Raw genomic sequence first — 8,236 nt, forward strand, 5'->3', positions numbered from 1 at the left:
CAGAATGGACCTTAGATCCTTGCAGGAAAACAATCGTTGAATTGATATTCATTCATTTATCTGGTACTCACTCTGCACTAGTCATTGTTGTATATGCTAAAAATACAGTGAACAATACATAAAAAGTGTTTACTTGTGGTGGGAGGCAGAGATAAAAATTAAATTTAAATTTCAAGTATACATAGGTGCTATGAAGAAAATAGTACTGTGATAGAAATGATTGTGTTGATTAGCAAGGCTTGTTTCATGAACTATGATGGGCCAAGACAAAAAAAAATCATGATGAGAATGAATCAACCATGTACAGATCAAGAAATAGTAAATGCACTGCTGGTTGGTATAGCTCAGTGGATTGAGTATGGGCCTGCAAAGGAAAGGGTCACTGGTTCAATTCCCTGTCAAGGCACATGCCTGTGTTGTGGGTCAGATTCCCATTAGGGGGTGCATGAGAGGCAACCACAGACTGATGTTTCTCTCCTCTTTTTCCTTCCCTTTCCCTCTCTCTAAAAATAAATTTTAAAAATATATTTAAAAAAGAAATAGTACATGCAGAGGTCCTACTGAGATATCAAAAGTGTGGCACATTAGAAAAATAGAAATTAGGCCAGTGTGGCTGGAATGTTGGAAACAAGGGGGAAAGTTCTAAGAAATAATTTTGGAGAAACAGAAAAGGACTAAATTATATAGAGTTTTATATGAAAAGGTAAAGCTTTTGGAATATATTCTAATAATATATTACCTCTAATGATATAATATACCCAGTACAGAGAAGTTTTTAGAAAATTTGACTCTGCATTCTAACATAGTCTTATTTGTATTTGGAAAAAGATTGATTTGAGTGCTATGTAGTTCCTGGATGTTACCATAGGCAAGAGTGAAACAATCAAGATAGTATTGCAATATTCTAAATTACATATGTTAGTATATTGTAACAAAAAATATGGAGAGAATTAAACAAATCTGGTATATATTTTGGATGTAAAATGAATACCTCGAAATGGGAAGGAATGGGAAGCATGAAAAATTTCTAAATGTTGACACTTCAGCAAATGGGTGGATGCTTGTGTCTCTACCTGAATGTAAAAGGGAGGAGGTGCAAATAGCACATTGTTCTTCAGATATGCTGCAGTATTCAAGAATATGTTAAAGTAAAGAGTGTTTGAAGATTAAAAAGAAAACCTTAAGATTAGTAAATGCTAAATAGGCAGTTTAATATGCAAATGTCTTGCTCAGAGGTAAGTCAGGGTTGGAGACATGCATTTGGGTTAAATGGTATATAAAGTCTTGCAGCTGAGTCAAACAATCTAGAAAGAAAGTGTAGATAAGGATTAGAAGAAAGTTCAAGACCATGCCATGGAGGAACCAAGCCAACATTTAAACGTTGAGCAAAAGAGTCAAAGAAGCTGCCTGTCAGGCAGGAGGAAAGTCTTTTGGAAGCCAAAAGAAGAATCTCAGAAATGGAAGATATATTTAGGTGAAATGTTGCTCAGTGAAAACCAGCAACATGGACATTGTTGATGACTTTGATAATTATGGTTTCAGTTCAGTGGAAGACAAAAAAAGATATGATGTAATGGACTTTGGAAAGAATGAAAAGTGAGGAGGTTGAGGCAGTGACCATAGATTTTCTATACAGTGAAAAGTGAGATGGTAGTAGAGGGAGATGAGGGTCCATAGGGTGAGGGGATTATAAATATGGAAGACACTAGAGCACACTGGTAGGCTAATAGAATGTGTTTTTTAGGGAAGGAACAACAGCATTCAGGAGAAAGAGGACTCAGTTGCGAGAAGAAAACATTTTAGAAAACAAAATGTGAGGGGGAGCAAGAGGTCATGTGGAGGGTGTAGCATTTTGCCAGGAAAGTTCAGTGGAAGGAGTAAGGGGCAAGTAAGTTACCTTGTGTTCAGGGACTTGTTATAATAAAGGACTCTGGATCCTAAGTTGGATAAGAGGGGAAGTGCACTCACTTGAGGTGTGTGATGGGGAACAAAATGTGACTATGATGTAAATAGAGTGGAGCTTAAGTTGCAATGAAGAAATGATGGCGAGTCAGGGTGAGTACAGAGGGATCTGGAGACATTGGTGGTGGTGGGACTCAAGGCTGTAGTAACAAGATTACCACTCTGCTGAGTGTTAAGAAAAAGAAATAGAGCATGTTGCAGGAGGATAAAGCCAGACAGACCTAGCGGAGTTTGTAATGTCAAGAAGTCTTCTTACAGAAAGGAACATTCAGGGAGAGTTCTATAAGATGTAAAAGAGCTAGTTAGGTGAAGGAAAGGAAAGTGTTATATTTAGAAGGAAAGCCTTGACTATTTATCAAACTGTATGAAAAAATGGAGTAGTTAAATAATTTATGTGGTCCTGCAACCGACATTAGAGTGCCTTCCATGTTCCAGGCATAATTTTAGGGTGTGAAGATAGAGCAATTTATGATAGATACAGTTCCAATTTGGAGCTTGCATTCCAGTGTAAGGAGCTAAAAAGAATTCTGCTAGAAAAATAGAGAGCAGGGACAGAAAATGGTACAGACAAGGATGCAGAGAACGGGAAAGGACATCATGGTGGGCCTTGAGAAAGGATTTAGATTTTTCTCTTGGGTTTTTGCACTGTGGATGCCTTGTATTTATTAATGAATAGCAGTGATTACAGAATACATCCTTTTATTTCTTTTCACAGAGGAAAAGCTTTCAATATTTTGCTATTTAGTATCAGCTTCTGATTGTTTTCTTTTGCTTTTTTAGAAAATCTTTATCAGATTAAGAAAGTTGTTTCAAATTCCTAGTCCATGAGAGGAATTCTTTTTAAAGATTTTATTTATTTATTTTCAGAGAATGGGGAAGGGAGGAGAAAGAGAGGGAAAGAAACATTAATGTATGGTTGCCTCTCATGCACCCCCTACTGAGAACCTGGCTCACAACTCATGCATGTGCCCTGACTGGGAATCAAACTGGCGACCTTTTGGTTCACAGACTGGCACTCAATTCACTGAGCCACCCCAGCCAGGGAGTAAGAGGTATTTTTGTAAGTCATATCTGGATATTGTATTTTACCAAATCTTTTTCCTATACCTATTGAGATGATCATTCTTTCATTTTGTTAGTGTGCAAAATGACAATGATTAATTTTCAAATGTGAATATAATCTTGTATCCTTATAAAGCTACTTGCCCATGAAACATTTTATTTTATATATTGCTAATTTTAAGATTTTTGTATATGTGTTCATGAGATTTGGCTGTGATATTTTTTATTTCAAGATCTTCATTAGATTTTTAAACAAGTTCCAAAACAAGTTGGGAAGTCTTTCCTCGTTTTTTGTTCTCTGCAAGAATTTATATAAACTTCATGTCATTTTTTGTCTTTAAATGTTTAGGTTGATTTCACCTGTGAAATAATCTGCACCTAGAGTTGCCTTTCTAAAAAGCCTATAAGAATAGATTTAATTTAGTTAATAAAATAAGGATATTCAGAAATTCTTTTTTTGATTCTTTAATTTTGGTGATCTTTTAAAAAGAACTTTTTATTTCATCTAAGTTTTTAATTTATCATTCCAAAATCAGTCATAATCCTCTTACTCTCTTTTAAGTGTCTGTAATTTTTAATAATTTCTCTTTTTTCTTTCCTGGTATATATATATATATATATATATATATATATAATCACTTTTGACTTAATCTTATCAGTGGATTATCAATATTTTTAATCTTTTCAAAGAACCATCTTTTGCATTGATAGTATTGATAACTTTCAAATTTACTGATTTTTGCTATCCACTTTATAAAATTTCTTATCTTATTGTATTTTTGTTTAATAAATATGCTATTCTTTTTCTAATGCCTTAACACAATTCTTTTCCAAGGCAGAATCCAGTCAGGAAAATAGCAATCACATTAAATATTGAAAAACAGATGGGATTTAACACAAAGAATTGCTTACCCCCATCCTAAACCTCAGATAACATTGAGGCTTTCCAACCCTACAATTTAGATTTGTCATTTCTAGAATTTCATATAAATGAAATTATCTAATGCATACTCCTTTTCACGTGGCCTTTTTCATTCAGAAATGTTTTTGAGATTGATTCCTGTTATTATATGTTATCTATAGTTCTTTATTCTATTATTCCATTGTATAAATAGCACACAATTTATTTATTTACCTGCTGATAGACATTTGGGTTATTTACAGGTTTTGATTATTAGGGATAAAGATTCTATAAACAGCAATAGATAAGTCTTTGTGTAGACATATTTTCTTTTTGTCTTAGGTAAATAACTATATGTAGAATTTCTGGATCACATGGAAATTTTATTGAGATTTTAAAAGCATTTCTTCAGAATGTTTAGTTAGTGGTAACTGTTTTTATATTCTATTCATATATTCTTGCTCAGCCCTATTTTTTTTAATGTGCACTATAACTGCATAGGTAAGTTTGCGAGTTGTTAGGTGATGCTGCATGAAAAACCCAGGCCTAAACTCATGATCATTAACATTTATTAAATGCTAATATAGTGGTAGCAATATTACAATCACTTTATATTATTTCATTTAACTTTCATGATGACCTAAAAACTATCTGTATATTATTCTTATTTTTCAGATGAGGTGTGAACTTAAATGAAATTATTTTAATTAACTCACACAAAGATACAAAACAAGTAATTTACAGAGCTCAGATTTGAACCAAACCAGTAGGCTCCCCAAGTCTATGTTCTGAACCATACTGCCCTAAATAGACAATAAAATGGTAAATATACTTAAAAGTTGAGATAAGGAGGAAAAAAGACACATGTACTGCAGCATAAACAGCAGTATCCATTTAAATAAAGTAGACTTCCAAGGTCTACTTTCGGTCAGTATATCCAAATTATGGATTAAATATACAAAGTAAAAGGTAGAAAACAAGGTCAGGTATGTTCTAAGACTGTAATTAATTTGTATGTCTTGTTAAAATCTGATAGTTCCCAAATCTGGAAAGGCTTTTTATCCCATAATTCGGAATTCAAATTATCTATCTAAATATCATATAGAGTCGTAGGCAAAAGTAGGTTTACAGTTGTTTGTATGGAAAAATATAGAACAGAAGAATAAATAATAATACAAAAACAGACTCTGCATTTTGCATATTCACAATTGTAAACTTATTTTTCCACCTTTGTATACACTAAATATTCTTCATCCATTCATGTATTTTGTTGGTATTAATCTGAATGTACTTAGTAAACACTAGTAGCACCTATTTGATTAAACAAAAAACATGATGCATGTTACATTGTTGGCTTTTCTTCCCCTTTTTGCAGCTGTGGTTTGTCTGAGCTTCTGCACAGATGTTCCATGGTTATACGGAATAAATGCCTGAACAGCTGTGACATCTTCCCCTTACTTCTCAGCTGTTGGCACTGAGGAATGAATGGTACCACTATGTTATTGTATTAATCATGATGAGAGGAAAAGTTCAATTATGCTTTTCAGAGAAAAAGTAACACTTGGTTAACATCAATTTTGTGACTATATGAATCTCTTGTCTTTTTAGGGAAGTTATTGACAAACTTGCTAATAAGATACCTAGAAGAGGCTTATAAACATGATAATGTTTTATCTTGTAAATTATCAACTACATTACAATTTCTATGTAAACAAAAAGTAGGTTACCTGGGTATAATGCTTTCCAGTTATCACAGTTCCTATTGACATAGAAGACTGCTGCTGAGATCATTAAATCATGATTTCCAGGGGGAAATTACATCTTTTTTTAGAAAACTCCAAACCAGTTGGATTTACTACTGAGAGAACTATCAGACAGAAAATGGGAATAAAAACACCCCACGTCTTACATGCCACCTAAAAAGAGCTACTTATAGAAAGAAGAGGGAGGGGGGATATGCTTTATAAGATAGTAAGACAGAAATATGAATAACTTAATAAACAAAAACCAAATCTTGGAGACTCAGAACTCAAAATACACAATTATATACTTCCACTTTATATTATCCAAGGACAGAATTTCCTCATATTGGCCATCTCTGATGTTATAAAACACACTAGAGAAAAATCATGAAACAATAGGCAATTTGGTAAAAAAAAAAAAAAAAAAACTTCCTAGATTTTAGTACCAATATCTAGTTACCAATATTTAGTACCAATAACTAGTTATTACAAGCTGTACAAACTCACAGAAATATAAACTGCCTTCAAAATACTCTTTCTTTCAGACTGATTATAAAAAGACACATTTACTGCTTTCAGAAAGTCTGATTTGGGGTTGCAAGAAATGCAGGCAAAAACTCTATGAGATGCCATTTACAGAGTGTCATAAAAGTGAAATGTAGCTAATGAGCCTTTCACAATGGTTTGCATCATGTTCATTTCTGACTCTGCCTTTATGGCAGCTACTGTTCAGAAAATGTCCATTCATTCCATGTAAATCTGGCTGCTCCCTGCTCTAGGACTAGTGTTAGAGACTCAGTTTCAATTAAACTTAATCACTCCTGCCAGCCACAATGCACTTCCCCAATAATCCTTATCCACCGGTACATTGCAGCAGTACTTTGTTTCTTGCATCTCTCAGCCTTCCTCCAATTCGACCACAGTCTAATTGGCTGGCTGGGGATTCCACTGTCACTCAAGCTAAACCCCAAGCTCATTGAGGAAATTGGAAGCTGAATTCGCAGTTTGAGTTTGGTTCCAAGGGTACATATTTTTAACCCCTTTAAGTATCCCAATAGAAGGTAAGACAATGTAGGAAGCTGTACCTTCAAATAAGGCAGATCTGTTTTCTGACACATTTGATTGTTAGGTTTCATGCTGGAGGGTCAGAAAGGAATTGAAGGCTTGTCTTCACATTTTGCCCCCAAAAAAGCAAGCATCATCTGGAAACCCCTTTCCACAACCATTAGGTTATTACTTTTTAAAATGATCTCTTGTGGTCTAAAGATTATTGCTTTTTGAAGGGAATTTAGCAAAGTTTCCTGTGGATACCAATCTAGGCAATTCAAGATTTTGTTTTCTGTTTCTGGATTAGGGCTGTTAGCATCAGATTATTTAATATTTTTAACTCATAATGTGAAATATTCCTAGATTGTTATGATCATACCTGAAGCTAGATAACACAATAAATTTTTTCCGATTATACTGTGCAAATAAAAGGAATATATTATTAGTTCTGTGTCACTGAGTTTTAATTTCACTAACAGTAAACAAAGGACCAGCTGGTGGGATGTCTGGCTGTGTGATGAGCGTGGGAGGGTTGCAGAATCTGACACAAAGTCCTTGCCCTCAAGTGTTTTCTACCATATGAAGAAGACATTTAGAGAGAAAATACACAGTGTTGTGTGTACAGTAAGTACCAAGTTTCTAATACAGACAACTGATGAAGTGATTCAGAGCAGGGGATAATGACTGAGACAGGTATCCATCCCAGGTACTCACTCTTTACCAGCTATTCTCCTTTCTGCCTCTTTGGTCAAAGGTAGCACATAAGAAAAACAAAAAAAAATACACCCAATAATGCTCACAACTCACAAATAACTCCAAGTAGTTTTGTTCTTATTCAGCATGAACACATAGTGCAGTCATTATGGGACACATTCTAATAATGACTGAAAAGCAAGTCTGCCCTATCTGAAATGCATAGTTTGCCAAATTGAGTTAAACAATAAAAAGGAAGCCACTGTTCATAGCATGTTTAGTATTTATGTCTATAAATGGTTTAAGTACAGAGAGCATAATCCTCTTAGCCCAAATGTAAATTCACTTGAACCAGAACCAGACTAGAGTTTAGTCCCGGGGAACAAAGGGGAATTTGTCTTTCTCCCTCCCTTCCTTGCTTCCTTCCTTCCAACCTCCCTAACTTCCTTCTTTTTTTTTCTGTTTCTTTGTTTTTGTTTTTACATTTGCTTATAGCATTTACTTTCCTGTCTTAAAGTGCAAAGATGCTGTTAAGTATATGTGTACACCTCTTTTGGGGGGTTATTTAAATATACTTTTAAAGCATATTTTATTGATTATGATATTATAGTTTTTCCATTATTTTTCTACTCTTTATCCCCCTCTGCCCTGCATCCCCTCTTCCACAAGCATTCTCCTCCTTAGTTCATGTCCATGGGTCATACAGATAAGTTCTTTGGCTCCTCCATTTCCTGTACTATTCTTAACCTCCCCTTGTCTATTTTGTGCTTACCATTTATGCTTCTTATTCCCTGTACCTTTACCCTTATGCTCCTCCCTCCCCTCCCCA

The sequence above is a fragment of the Artibeus jamaicensis genome, unplaced genomic scaffold, assembly GCF_021234435.1.
Source record: "Artibeus jamaicensis isolate MK-2021 breed Jamaican fruit bat unplaced genomic scaffold, CSHL_Jam_final scaffold_1283, whole genome shotgun sequence".
Classification (NCBI taxonomy): Eukaryota; Metazoa; Chordata; class Mammalia; order Chiroptera; family Phyllostomidae; genus Artibeus; species Artibeus jamaicensis.